Source organism: Molothrus ater, chromosome 5, assembly GCF_012460135.2.
Source record: "Molothrus ater isolate BHLD 08-10-18 breed brown headed cowbird chromosome 5, BPBGC_Mater_1.1, whole genome shotgun sequence".
NCBI lineage: Eukaryota > Metazoa > Chordata > Aves > Passeriformes > Icteridae > Molothrus > Molothrus ater.
The window spans coordinates 55,948,775-55,964,707 of NC_050482.2; positions in this window are offsets into that span (position 1 = coordinate 55,948,775).

Sequence of the window (15,933 nt, forward strand, 5' to 3'; positions counted from 1 at the left end):
ATAATCAATAACAAATATTAATTCTACTCCTTTTATGGGATCATCCTACCATCCTCATAAAATAAGAGAAATTCTACTGGATAAGTAGCCAGGAGACTGTTAAACAGCTTTTCCTCTTTAAAATGCATGAGGAACCACAGGGCGGGAATGGATAAGTGTTGAGTTACAGAGGGAGGTAAGCTGAGGACAAATACAGACCATAACCCGGACAAGGAATTCATTACATCCCTGGTGCCAAGGCCCCATGTGCACGCTCACCACTGGGGAGCAGGGACAAAGAAAGGACATTGAAATCATCCTGCCAAGATATGTTTCAATGGTTTTTAGTCCGTTAGCAACATCAACTGAAATCCCCTCACTACACTCTATTGTAAACCTCACAGAGAAACTACACTTGGCACAAGCATCCTTCTGTTCCATTATTGGCTTCCAGCTCTGTTCAAACTATATGGACCAGCAAAGACTCAGGCACTTGGTGGGGTTTTTTTCTCTTTGCACGTCTTATGACCCAGTGAGCTTGCAAAGGTCTCAGGTTCACTACTCTCAGGGTACTTTGGCTAGAGGTTGTTTTAGTGAAAACTGCTTTTTCCCTTGGGCCTGATCTTCTAACGTTTGAGTATGGATTTAGGAGTTCAGGTTAAGGTTCTGGTGACTGTTTCTAAGTCATTATTTTTGTGTACAGTAAAACTGAAGAAACTTGAGACTGTGAGCTCAAAAATTGGCTTGTCCATGTCCGATACAGTAGATGATGACAGTTTGAGCAGTTTTAGTGCAGATTCCAAACTTCACAGCATAACCCTTTGAACTAAACTGAGAGGTCTTCTCTCTGACTTGCAGTTGTGACTGTGGACTAACAGACTCCAGTCTGGGCAAAGGGAAATCAGCTGTGAAGATCTGTATCAAAAGGGCAATACAAAACCTAAAACCAGACAGACAAAGCAACCTCTGGTGTTTTTCAGAGATTTCTGCCATGATCTTTTCCAAAGGAAAAGAAAATCAAAAATCAAGCATCCATTTCACATACCTTTTGCTACAATCCAACACTAAGTCGTTCTGTAGAGACAGAGCCCTGTGCTCTCGGTGGCTGAAGCATGAGGGTTGTAGGTCTAGCTTTTTTAAAAATCTCTTTATAGGTCCTGTTTCAAGGTGTATGCTCTTACAAAACAGGGATTTTCATTTTGGAAGCTGCATTGGAACTACTTTCTCTGGTTGCTTTGTCTTTAGTACTTGGTGTGCTACTACTTGGCTTGTAGTTTACTTGTGCAAACAATTTTGTGACTGTGGCTGAACCTTAAAATATAGGGGAGGTTCTCAGACCTAGGTGCCTGCCTAAAAATTCTGGCTGTTGAAATGCAAATTCTGCTGCCAGCCCTTTCTTCCTCTGGGTGATGTGGGAGGGAGAAATATGATAAAACAAATTTAGAAAAGATAATCCAAAGAATGTGTTAACTAAAAAAAACCACACAGAGCATGTTTGCCTTTGGCCAGCTTGTTTGCAAATAGGTGTCTCTCAAGAACAGGCTGTGACAGCAGGCAGAGAAGAACCACTGGCCAGGGTCTGCTTAATTACAGTGCATGTAACACCCTCACTCATCATCAAGAGCTTTCCACCTCGTGCTAAAGGAATGACAACAGTGACTGAGTGCTGGTGCCAGAGGCTTGCTTTGTCAATTTATTGGAAAAACAAATGTGCACTCAGCACATTTTTATATCCGAGGGTGGCTGGAAACCAGTGTAACTGGTTCAGGTAGGAGAAGCAAAGAATTTTCATATCTTGAATTCCTTGGTGTGAGCTGTGTTTTTCCTTCTGAAAGCCAAACAGAAAAATCCTGAGAGTTAAAATTGCTTCTCAGATCTGATATCAAAAACCGTTGCCTTTACTCTTCATAATTTCAAAACTCTTGCATGGAGCAAATAGCCTAGAACTATTTCACATGAACGTGGTCCAAATACTGTTTCACAGGAACAAGGCCCATTTAAAAAAAATATATTTATTACTTTATTTTTGTTTCATAACTTTGTGGCCTGGTATGCATGTTGCAACAGTTTCTTGCAAAAGATCCCATGCAGTTCTATACATCATACTAATGAGATACAGCAATGACCATGCCCAGTGCTGACTTGCAACCTTGTTTTTTATCAATTACTTTTGGCCTTGACCTAAGAAAAGACTTCAAACCTATAATTGCCATAAAGACTAGGTGTTTGTCTTCCCAAATCTAAGACCAATACTATTTAGGGAATTATTCTAGATATAGATATGTACATATGTACACTTTCTCTGGCAGAATTTTTCCCAAGAGTTGTGATGCATTTGAATCTTGTCTTGCACACAGTGATCCATTAGCCAGGAAATGTACATGATTATTTTATATTCACCTCTTTACGGGGGTTCTCATTCTGCAGAGAAACAGCTGGTCCTTCATTCACCACCCCTGAGAGGTGGAAGCTCGTGAGAAAAGTATGAAACTAACATTTGTAATAAAAGGAAGTGATTGTTTGTGTACACAGAGACCAGTAAGCTGCTTAGCATGCATTAACACCTTCTTAACATTTGAAAATGCGTTAAGAAATTCTAGAGAGGAGATTATGGAGCTGAACATAGGTGAAGATGTTGTCAACAGAGTGTGTGGGTGGGATGTAAACATACATGCTGTGCATAAATATAGGCCTTTGGTAGAGCAGTCTTGGTTCTCTTGATTCTTTAAATACCAGGGATTTGAGGTTCCTAGGTTTTTTTCCTTCCAGTTGGAGAAGCGAAGGATGTTATATGGAGCACATTGCACCTTGCAGATGGCTAAACCAAACCACAAGCTGGTTGACAGAACCACACAATGCCAGCACAAAGGGTACAGGGACTTAACAAGTGCCACAGAAATCTGCCCAAAGGACCTCATGCAGTTTGCCTTGAAAAGCAAAAAATTCTAGTGAGCTTTTGGGCAACAATACCAACCTAGGCAGTCAGTGCCAGCCCTCTGCACCTTTGGCTGTGCTCATATTCTAGATGAGTGCACAGTGGACTGAGTGGGGGAGTTACAGTGCCAGGAAATAATTATTTCCCTTCTGTTTCCCTCTGTGTTTGCCTACTTAAAGCTGCTGAACAGCAAACCACCCACGGCCTCAGCATGGAAAAGCTTCCTTAAGGTTTACGTAAGCCAGGTGACCTGGGGAAAGTCATTCCCTGGCACGTAGCAAAGGGGACCTGAGGTAAGAGGGGAGGCAGCCTCAGCAGGAAGGATGTCCCTGCATGCTGCACAGCATTTGGGGACCTTTCTGCTCACTCAGCTGTACTGAAGGTTTGAGGGACTTCCTGAAAGGTATCCTTGTGTTATGAAGGTGTTGGACAACCCACCACTGCCCATTGTGGCCCATTACACCAGATTCATTCTGTAGCCACCCAGCTTCCAAAAAATTATGAGAAAAGAAAGAAGAGAGATTTTAGGAAGCCTGCCTTTTCCCTAAAAGTCTCCAAAGTTCCTGTTTGTGGAGCTGGAAGTTTGGAGCAGCTATTCTAGAATACAGCTTGAGGAGAGTGGCTGAAGTCATTAGAGCTGGCTACAGTTTCACCACTGTGTACCAGGAGTTTTCCTGAGTGACCTCTCTCAGCCTGGACCTGTTTTAATCATTAAATGATAGCACAATAAGGAGGATTTGGAGAAGGTTCTTGTCCTGTAGCTCTGCTTTAAGAGGAATAGAGAGCTTTTTCTCTTTCTTTGTAGAGGAAGGATGTTATTTAAGTCCAGAGAGGAAGATATGTAAGCTGTGCATCTCTCATTGGGTCAAAGTAAACATCTGTTCTCCTCATGCTCCTGTGAATTATGTTAGGCAGCCACCTGTGCAAGGCCCTGGCTGCTGTAAATCCCATTTTGAAGAATTCACCATTCTTCCCAAATGTTGCACAGGAAATTTAGACACACCTTTAACACTATGTAAACTTTATGCCAAAGGATGAAGTGTTTCAAGAGAGCTGATGAAATGGTAAAGGCAACAATACCCAACTCCTTTGGCTGGTCTTTCACCTAGATTGATTGGTTTCATTTTTAAGTAGAAATTATCCAATTTTTTTAGTAGGCAAATGATCAGTACAGCAGAAACCAAGAACCTGCCCGACTCCCCACTTAACCAGGAATCCTGACAAGTTTAAGGAGGATATGAGGGCTCTGCAGAGGGATCTGGACAGGCTGGATCCATGGGCCCAGGCCAGTGCTCTGAGATTCCACAAGGCCAAGGGCCCGGTCCTGCCTTGGGTCACACCAACCCCCTGCAGCTCCAGGCTGGGGCAGAGGGGCTGGAAAGCTGGGAAAGGCCCTGGGGGTGCTGGGGACAGCGGCTGGACAGGAGCCAGGTGTGCCCAGGGGGGCAGGAGGCCAATGGCACCTGGGCTGTGCCAGCCATGGTGTGGCAGCAGGGCCAGGGCGGTGACTGTCCCCTGGGCTGGCACTGCTGGGGCCACTCCTCAGATCCTGGGGCACTTCTGGGAACCTCAGGACAGGAAATGGACATTGAGGGGCTGGAGTGTGTCCAGAGAAGGGAACAGAGCTGGGGAAGGGGCTGGAGCAGCAGGAGGGGCTGAGGGAGCTGGGGGGGCTCAGCCTGGAGAAAAGGAGGCTCAGGGGGGCTCTTCTGGCTCTGCACAACTCCCTGAGAGGAGGGGACAGCTGGGGGGGATTGGGCTCTGCTCCCAGGGAACAAGGAACAGGATGAGAGGAAATTGTCTCAAGCTGTGCCAGGGGAGGTTCAGGTTGGACATCAGGAGGAATTTTGTCATGGAAAGGGTTCTCAGGCACTGGAAGGGGCTGCCCAGGGAGGTGGTTGAGTCCTCATCCAAGGAAAGACTGGACGTGCCACTCAGTGCTCTGGTCTGGGTGACAAGGTGGGAATTGGTCACAGTCCCTGTCTACTGGTATTAGCATTTAAAAAGAACTGCCAGGTCCAGATCTTCAACTGCTGCAAATCATTGTATTCTCTTTTCAAATGCGCTGGTGAATTGGTTTTTGAAACCAGTAAACTGTTCTGCTTGAATAATACTTTTATATGGAGCAGTTCCCTTTTACTTCAGTGATGTTTTCTAGTGAGAAAAACAGTATAAAATTCACACCAGAAATTGTACAGGAGTCCTGACATCTTTCCCAGCTCTGCTCTGCTGGAAGATGAAGGACTTTTCACTTCCTCTTACTTTGTATTTCATCCCTTTTGTCCTTTGTTTGTTCTGCTCTCAATTGCTCTGCTCCTTCCTCCTCTGCTTCCATGTTTGTATACTCCTTGTCTTCCTTCTCCTGCCACTTCTCTGATTTTAGGCTTAGCCAACACTATTAGCTAAGTTCAGAAAGACAAAAGTGAACAGTTAGCTAGGTTAGAATGCTGAATTGGAGAGGGTAAGCAGGTACCAGAGGGAGGCTCTGCCTCCTTGGCATAGCCAGCTGGTGGCTTGGCTCTGTCTGTGGCCTTACAGCAGGGTCAGTGCAGGCTGAGGCACATTTCCAAACATTTTGTGACTTGTGGGCAGCCCCTGCTCCCCTCTGCTGGGTGTGCAAGGGAGAGGGCACAGTGGTGTGCCAGCTAAAGCTGGTTAGTGGGTCAGGGAGCTGGCTCTGGCATGGGGAGGGACTGATCTTCACCTCTGCCCTCTGCCATTCACCAAAAAACACATCATGGGAACCAGGCTGCTGCTGTGCCTGTTCTTTCAGAAGTCCAGAGCCTTTTGCAGTTTCTGTCTGTGCTGTAACAAGAGTGACCAAGGGGTGGGGCCTTTTTGGCCTGTCCATTCTCATCGACCCAGTCTGCCCTGTGTATATCCCAGCAGATGTCCCTGATGTGCTCCTGATGTCTGTTCATGTGCCTTCTAAGAAATGCTGCTGAGGACCATTCTGGTTACATTTTTAACCATCTTAAATTGTGCAGAAAACAGTAATTGTCATCTTCTCAGGCCTCAAGTTCTTGTCTGTGCACTGAAAAGGCACAAAATAATTTTGTCTCCTTCCCAGCCCATTCTAATTTAGGAATCTAGGCCACCATGTCACACCATTTCCCTTTACTCCCCATTCCCCCCACTTCTTTCCCAGCTGCTGAATGTTGGCTTGCTGTAGGGAATTTGGCTGTGGCATGATGTAAGTTATATTGTGAAACAGCCAGACTCTGATCTTAATTCCTGGCTGGTAAAGGCAGAGAAACTCATAACTTCAACTTTACCCTCAGTGATCTGTCCTGACTTGTCCTGTGGAATGAATAATACTCCAAAAATAGGAGTAAATACAATGTCCTTTCCCTAAATAAATACTTTGGTCAAAGTATTTGGTCTGACTTTGGTCAACCAAAGAAACAAGGATTATTTCCTTCAGTCCATTTCAAAAGCAAAGCATGAAGTTTGATCTCGCTGAACAAGTTCTGAAAAAGAAAACTCCATAATTTGATTCACTCCTTTTCCAGAGAACACCATCACTGCTGCCCACTGATTTCCACTGAACCCTCCAAAATGTGCACACACCCAGAGAAAGGGCAGTCCCTGTTAATTAACTGAACTGTGCTTCTGCTTTCAGCAAAAGATAATGTTCTGACTGCCAGTGGATCAACCCCTTCTTTGCCACCTCAGAAAGGATAATTTGCATCCTGCTGCACAAGAGACCAGGCTAATACTGATTACTCCCAGGATTCACAGCAACATCACAGGAAGCTCATGAAGACTGCAGTACGTGCAGGCAGAGGATTCACTCTCCTGTAGCAAGTTCTTAGCTTCTATTCTTCAAACCCAAGAAATAGGCATTTTCCTAGCACAGCTGAAATGTTCTGTCATCTCTGGATGCTCTGTGGAAGAAAGGAGATAATTTATACCAGTTCAGAAGAAACACAACTGCTTTGTTGTGTTTTCAGTGAAATCATTGATGCTAAGTTTGTGATAAAATAGAACCTCAGTTTATAAACACTTATGATCCAGTGACAGACCTAAAACTGTATTTTGGTGCTTATATTGTTAGTTTTTATATATATATATATGCTCATGGTTGCATTTCACTTCTCATGGTTACAGAGGTTGAAGTATGTTTAGTAACATAATGGAAATTACAATAGGGAACAAATGAACTAATTATTTTAGTTTCTATTTGCTAACCAGACATGAGGAGGGGCTATTTCTTGAGGAGGTCCTTGACAGCTGTGTGCTGTGAAGTCTTTGAATGCCCCCCTTTTCCTCGCCTTTCCATGCAAGTCCTGCCCTTTTTCTTTGCTCTTAGCCTCTGTAGGCAGCAGACTCCTTGCCCTGTTGCTTCAACACCAGGCAGCCCTCCAGCCTTCCTCCAGCACATGTTGCAGCCCTGACCCCATTAATCTGGCCAAAAGGCTTTCAAAGTAGAAACACTTATAATCATGGGACTTTCTCCTGTTGTCAGGCGCAAGCAATCTGTTATCTTCACAGAAAATATCTCTTAACAATGGGTAAATTGTGAAAGTAACAATACCCCAAGGGCTGTCTGATCCGTGGAAAATTAAAAATCCAGAAAAATTCTTTTAAGGAATATGTAAAGGCAAATCACTCCTCCTGGATCAGTTTCTAAATTGGTGGGGTAGGGATGTAATTAGTTTGAAGGAGTCTTTAGACAAGTCTCAAGTTACCAGTAAATTATAATTATATTTTACTTTGTAAAATATGATTTAATATAATCTACATTCAAATCCAATGTCCCACAGAAAGAGCATGTGGGAATTTTTCCCCATAGTTTTATGGAAAGGTCCAGCATTAATACTCACTGATGAATCCTAGAAGTATAAGAGGTCTGATGTCAGATGTTGGCCTATTGTACAAACCCTTCCTACCACACATCCCAGACAGCTCACAAACGCTTTATTCATCCTGAGTTTTAGAGACCTCAATTCCCTGTCACAGCCCAAGACCTCAAAAACCCTTTCAAAATGCAACTAAAACTTATAAAAAATTCTTTCAACTCCCAGTCCTATGAATTGGCTGTGATGTCCCCTGCTGAGGGGATGAATCCATTCCCTTCATTGCTATGTATTGTATTGATGGCTTTAGTGAATCCAGAGCTTCAGTCTCAGTCTTCTGCTTAAATCCACAACATAATTCGTTTTCCCTTCCTGAGAAATCAAACCAGATCAAAGCTGTCCTTAAAATTTACCTGATCTCTTGACGGAATCCACAACATGCTGCTCCCTAATGAACCTAGGGATTTTGTGCAGTATTCTCATCCTGGTCATCATGTAATACTTAATACTACTGATTAAGTATTACATTATAAAATCCTTTTACTTTCCCTGAATAGAATGGACATGAAATTGTCTCCAAGAAAACTAGATTTCTGTGGGTTTCTCTGTGCTGTGGCCATCAGTAGTGCGCAGAGTCTAGGTCAAAGAAACAGTGCCCTGCAGTTCCAACAGGGACCAGTTCTATGAGAGAATGTTCCTAATACAAATATTTTTCTGCTTTTCTTAAGCCTCGGTCTCTATGAATTCTATATTACATCCACTGATATTCTGCCTATCAGAAGCCTGACTCCCTAACCAAAAATCATTCTCATCTGAGCCCTTCCTTTCAACACTGTTTCCTCCTCACAATATAAGCCCTGAGCTGACAGGAGACTACAGCTTATCCTCTATCCTCGTGGTCTGTTTTGTGACATGGATGCGGAGCCACAGAAGCAGCCAAAACAACACAACTGAGAAGCTGGCATGGAAACAACTTAGCAAGAATGAACAATTGAGGCTGGGACAAAGAAGGACATGGGGAGACAACTGACGAAGAGCAAGTATGGTGGAACAGCCATCTGCAACTGTTCTTCAGCTTTTTGTGGGATCTGGGATATGTGCTGTCACCGCTGCTTCAGAACAGAAGCTAAAACTTAGTTATAACTTATTGTACACAAAATATCTGTTTTAATTGAGATTGAGACACTCCTAATTCTGTTGTATTTTTTTTTCAAAAAGCATTCCTGATGTCAAGTAAGTTTGATTAATTTGTAGTTTCCTGGAATGACAAAGGAATGCTGCAAAGCAGCAACCAGTGCAACCAAGCCTGCCCAATGTACATTTCACAATTAGAAAAAGGTACAATATAGAGAAAGACTGTATAAAATGACCTTTAAATCTTGAAACAACTCTTAAAAATACCAAAAAACAGTCTATAGAGCAGAACATTGCATTAAATGTAATTTTCAGGAGTTCTTTGAGGTATGTATCTCAAGGATATTTGAATCTGCAAGTACAATCTACATACTAATTAAAAAATCCCTGCTGCAGCTCATAAGATCCAGATAAAATCTCAGAACATTGTTTGACTCATAGTCCATTTTCTGCATTTCAATATTTTGATTTTTCTATGTAACAGCAGATTCAAAGGACCACAGAATGCTGTCTTTGTATTCATTATTATTAGTGCAACATCAAAATATAGCTTATATTTTTCTTATTCTCTTTTGCCTTCCTTTACAGAGGAGGAGCAAAAAGTAGACTAAGACATAACTGCTCCCCCAGTTTGTGCAAACCACAAGAAATTACACAAATAGATCTTTTTTGCTTGAGGCTTTGCACTTAAAACTAAGTTTTGTCATGACCTAATGGGCAATATGTCACTAGGCATTTACAGGAGGAAAAGCATGCTGCTCAAGTATTTAGCTGACATAAATTATTATAGAGCAAAAAGTGGATGGTGTTGCAGTATTTACAATTAAAATGTGACAAGTAGTCCAGTAAATATTGTTTTGCTTTTCCCTACTGTCTTTTCCTTTGCAATGCCAACAGCAGGAGCAATCTGGAAAGGAGGTTTAGCACAGGTTAATGCAGTTCTATTCCCAACAGAAAATTTATATTCTCAGTAGCTGGAAGGCATGTACACAGGTAATGTGGGTGCTGGTTTCTCAATTCCAAAGCCAGACCTATGAAACCAAATTGCCCTAGCTTATAAATCTTTTTCCAGCTTCATTTACATGTAATAGCATGGAATGTAATGCTGGTATAAATTAAGTGAAATCACCGCCAGGTGTAAGAGAACTAGGAATGGACTTAGTTTGTTGGGCAAGAAGGAACACTCCCTTTCAGGTCAAATTTTCAAAATCTGGCAGGCTGAATTTCTGGGGTTGTTCCCCACAACCCCATTTGGCATGTGCCTGGCTTTTGTAAATGCAACAGTCTAACTAAAGGATGGTTTAAGCAAGAGTTACAAAAGTGGGATCATGCAGCACCTAGAAGACTGGCTTCTGGTTTACTTCGTGTTGATTTCTCAAAGGCATTCAAAGAAATCTCTGTTACTACCCATCTCAAAGTACTGGCAAAGATTCAGTGAGAGCTGAATCTTTCATGATTTCTATCTATTTGATATTTTGCTTAATAAAACACCTTCAATTATGTGTAGCAGACCTTCAGTTACAGCCTGAGCTGTATTTGTTATGAGTAGTCAGTGCAATTCAAGACAGTTTGAGTAACTCTCTACCATGGTTTTTCTAAAGAACAAATAGGAGAGTGAAAACCACAAATTTAATTAAAAAAGCATTACCTGCAGGGTCCTAGAGCTGGACACTAAATCCCAGGATGATCACAACCATACCACTAAGCCAGCCAATGACCCCAGCACTCTGTGCAGCACCAGGGAGAAGAAGACAAAGACTCTTGAGGTGCACTTCTGAATTTCCCTACTCCAGGCCCCAAAATTTTCTAGCACACAGGTTCCACAGGAAGCATGGGGGGCCTTCATTCTCATCCAAGCCCACCACTAAGCCACTTTCATAAGCAGATCTACATGGTTTTTCAAAAGATTCCAAGACACTAAGACTACTATTCACTACATTTCATAAGTACAGAAAGAGAAGGTTTAAGAACTTGAGTGGAAACATCGAGTAAGTTAGAGCAAAACTGGGATTGGAAACTAAGACTTCTGTTTCCCATTGCCAAACTTAAACTTCAGAACAATACTCTCTCTCCTGGAGTACCTCTGCTTCGTGTTGGCCCTCTTTTTAGAGATTAACCTTCCATCCCTAATTCCCATGATCAGTCCATGGAAATGAATGAGAAAAGGCTCAGGACTGAGCATTTAAGTTGCAGTCTTAATATTTTGTAGCCCTTTTTTTTGTTAACCCAGCACCTGTGCTCTCTTATCACTCAGTACTTAAACTGTGATTATAAAAGTAATTAGAAATAATCACAGGTACCTATATTCCAAAGGCTCCAAATTATATTTGGCAAACTGAAGTTATAATGCATGGTGTAAGAAAAACACACATAATTTGTCAGCCTAATTAATGAGTCTGGGTAGAGATAAGTCATATTACACCTGAACATATGACATCCTCTTGAAAGCCTGTGACCTCTCTCCTTATTATGGGTCCACCCACAGGAGATGACTGCAGTCTTTAGCAGAAGACACGTTACATCTGAACTATTTTTGGGTGCTTTCAGCTGATGATGTATCCAGAATAATCATGATACTACCACATGCCAGCAGATACTGTGCCACAGTCCTTGTGACTGATTGTCTGAAGAACTATATTCTTACCTATAACTATTAGGATCAGGGTGGAGTTGGAGGTGGTCTGGAACCAAGAATCTCTTAACTTTGCAATTGTCAGCTTCTGGATTTGGCAGCTGAAGGATGAACTGCCTGAATTCCAAACATAGCAAGTGCAAGTTAAAAAGACTTCTCTTCCACTTGTGCATCACTTCAGAACTTGCAGAGCAGAGTGGGGTTGAAGCCTGGCATGCAGAAATGTGTAGTAGAATGTGGTTTCTTAACCTCTTACAGACTCCTGGGCACAGTGAGGACACAGTGAAGTAACACTGCTGCTCTCACAGAACCGGTTGTGCCTTACACACAGAGAAGGTTCAGTGAGGTTCTTTTAGCGGCCACTCCTGGGTGACTGTTCCCTCCATGTCTTATGCAATCCTTAAGCAGGTGATGCTGTAGGCATTGCTCACATCTCTTCCTGCCCCTACTGAACAGACTTTTTGTGATGATGTCATGGTTTGACCCCAGCCAGACCCAAGCCCCTGGCAGCTGCTCACTCGCTCCCCCACCAGTGGGATTGTGGAGAGAATCAGAAGGGTAAAAGCTGGAAAATCCATGGGTTGAGATAAAGACATCTTAATAGGAGAAGCAAAGGCTGCACACACAAGCAAAGCAAAACAAGTTGTTAATTCTCTGCTTCCCATGGGCAGGCAGGTGTTCAGTACCTCCAGGAAAGCAGGGCCCTGTCCCATGGAATAGTGACTTGGGAAGACAAACACCATTACCCAAATATCCCTGCCCTTCCTCTTTCTTCCTCCTTCTTCCCCCTTTACATACTGAGCATGATGTCGTGGGGTCTGGAGCATCCCTTGGGTCAGTCAGGGTCACCCGTCCTGGCTGTGTCTCCTCCCAAACTCCCAGGCACCCCAGCCCCACCCCAGCATGGCCTTTGAGGGGCAGGAAAGGCCTTGGCCCTGTGCAATCCCTGCTCAGCAATAACAACAACACCTCTGTGTTATCAGCCCTGTGTGCAGCACAGATCCAAACCACAGCCCCATTCTAGCCCCTGGGAAGGAAACTAAAAATTAAAAATAAAAATTTGCCTATTTTCTGAATAAAATTGCTCTTAAAAATAGCCACAAATTCAGCACCACATGAGTACGGAATGGAGACAGAAATGTGCAGGTAGCTAAAGCCCACTGGGGAAAATATTTACAGCTATGCCATATTAAACTATGCAAGGTATCCAATACCATCTTGTCTAGTGGAATTACCATTGTACAATTTGTGCTGGGGGTCTACAAAACCAGCAGATTTGAACTTTCAGGAAAGCAAAGCAGAACTGACTTATTCACTGCTCCTCTTCCCCTCACATGATCTTTGCTTTGAGGCACTGAAAATATCGATGCATCCCCAGTGTTTTTCCCTTGAAGAAATCAGCTTGCTGTGTATTTTCATTACTCATCTCTTTGTGTTCCTGCCCTCATTTCTTGTACAATGTACATGATGCAAAGGGATCACATGATTTTTTAATTCCGTTGAAGCTAGTGATACAGCAAGCTCATCTTGTCTGGATGTCTCTATCTGACCTGTTCGGAAGGGTGGTGTTAAGAGTAAAGATGATATGTGATGTCTACATGTAGTCATGATCCAAGTCTGCTGAATGTGAAATGATCTAGGATATAATTTTAGGAATGCTGTAAATTTGTGAAAGATATTCTCTGGTAAGGACCTGTCTCAGAGCTGGCACAGCGAGTGATTTGCATTGCTCCTGAATGTAACACTGAGTGTCTCCTACAGCCTGGGGCACTCAGCAGCTGGTTTTGTCAAGTACCAGCTAAGAAAATTTCAGAGAGAAATACAAACCCTTGCATCCCCATCACATTGATCAGGATCACATCAAAGAAATCATGATTGGCATCAATCCTCTCTCCTAGAAAGACCACGTATCTTTTGATTAGGTAATGGGAGGCAAGAGATTTATCTTCAGACTGCCTCCTGAGGTGGAACACAATCCTTGCAACTGTTTTGACAGTTGGAAATTAAAGCAAAGGGAGACTGAGTTATTTAAGGTTACACAGAAATCAGAAAGAGAGCAGAAAAGAAATCATATTCCTTAACATCCTGGCTATAAGGCCAGAGCACTCATTCCTGGTTACAGGTACAAGAAACAGAAAAAAGATGGGCGAGTGCTGACTAACAGCTTGATCCTCAGCCTCATAGGCAGCAGGAGAATCAAATGCTGTGTTAGAATCCTGTGCTCAAACCTCCCATGGTTGTAGCTCACATTTGGTGTGAGTCAGTGAGAAACATTCCTGCAAGTTCATGTGTCCTCACTGAACAAATGCCAGTGGCCAGCAGGCAGCAGTGTTTTGTAAACACCAAGCTGGTGCATTAATACAACATCACATGCTGTTATTAGGGTAACACCACACCAGTGTAGTGTAATACCTACAGGAGCCTTCATGAAATGTCATGTCTAAAGACTATTTTCAGTTAGCCTTTATCTTCCTGTGCAGTCCATCTTTCTGTGAACATGCCCCTCCAGCCCTGATGCAAGTTTCTATTACTGTGTTTTAATACAAAGGTAAAGCAAAATATTGCCAGGTTTAGCTTTGTTCATCAGATGCATTTCAAAAGCTGAAACTCCATTTTGGTATGAGCATCAGTGTGCACACACCTCAAGACAGGGACATTCTTTACAGTATCTTCAGCTTTAGGCACATCTGGCAGCAGCAGCAGCAAGGAGACACCTCCTGACTCTTCAGGAGTACGAAGGTGTAGGAGCACTCTGTGCAGTGACAGACCACAGAAATACAGACATAACAAAGCTGCAGAGGAACAGACAGACTTTTTGCCAGATTTAAGTCCTGCTTCTTCTTCTAAGATCTACTCCTTAGTTTCCTCTTAGCCAAGTTTTATACAGAGATGAGTCTAATGAGGTTTGTCCCAGTTTACATCCCTGTGAGAGAATCTGAAGTTTTTTCACCTCCATCACTTTGCAAGCTACATATTCTGATTCACTCCATGAGTCCTGTCTAGTTTGAGGGTAAGTGAAACACTCCAGGATGGTTCATCTGCTACAGCACATTTGATTTTTATTTAGCTTTAACACTGGATCATCCTCCGGTCATTTGCATAAACTCTTGGGTACCTGAATGAGAGTCTGACAGCCTCACCCTCTTTGTGAATGATGAATCTACTGACTGCAGTCTGTTTTAACAGGGAATTCCTAAACAGTTTCCATGCATTTTGTGGTTCAGTTGTCTTGAAATACCCAGCAGATCTGATGTGACTCAGGTATGTCAGATCTGAGTAAGCACTGGGCCAGTGATCTGCACACAGGCATTAAACCCTGATGTTTAATATCCACATAACATGCATCAGCTCTGCAGTTTGTGCACTACAGATCCCACATCCTCACTTACTGCACCTGCAACACAGAGACAGTCATCCCAAGTGTAGTTAGTCCAGGGGACTTGTTTCCCAGCCACATTCCAACTGCTCTTTCATTTAAAACATTATATTGTTGGGTTTTGAGGGTGGGTTTTTTTGTGTTGTTGTTGTTGTTGCTACTGCTGTTGTTAATTTTTTCCCTAGTGCATCCCTGTAAAGCATTTCCAGTCAATGAAATAATATTTTTGAGGTTAGATTTTGACATACTTTTCCTACCTGCCCTAACCATAGCTTTAATATCTGCAGTTTATTTTTAGTATGAACAGACATAAGTACAGTAAAAGCATGGATTTATGCATGCTGGTGCGTAGGTCTACAAAGCCTGAAAGCAGTTACTGCTCAGCCATTTGAGCTGCTACTTTTCCTGAGGTTGCTTCTGTAGAAGAGAGAATTTGACAGGACACACAAACTCCACAATTTAGAAAACTCAATTGAAACTAGCTGTTGTAATTTACTCCCTAGTACTTAGACATGTATTTTCCAAGCAGCTGTACCTTCTTCCCTTACTTTGCTTCTTCTTTATATGCTTATTCTATTTCTTTCAAATGTATGAATCTGCTACAGATGGTTTGAAGCTTTTAAAGAATTTCTGTTGTGTTTTAGTGCCATCACAGAAAGATACATAATTTAAAAATAAAGCAGCTGTTATAAGACAAGCAAGAGTAAACTAAACCAAAGTTCTTCATTGATGCTTCCAAAACAAAGGGAAGTCTTAATTCTGTTGAAATACTGCTGGCTTTTCATTCATGCCAGACCAGGTAGCCACAGTGGCTTTTCTTTTGGTAGCACAAATATATTTTAAGGGAGGTTAGGTGTGTTGGGTACTGCTGAGTGCTGAGGCCTGAGCCCCACCTGAAAGATGCCCCAGGCTGTAATGAAAGCTGTTTCCCCCGTGAATACACAGAGGTGGCATCCAAGAGATTGGGATGAGGGAGCCAGGATGAAGAGTATCCTGTGTGGAAAGCAGGTGCCGGTTTAAACGGGAGTAGTGTGAGGAGCAAATAATGTGTTGTTGAAAAAGCAGGTGGGCTCCCCTT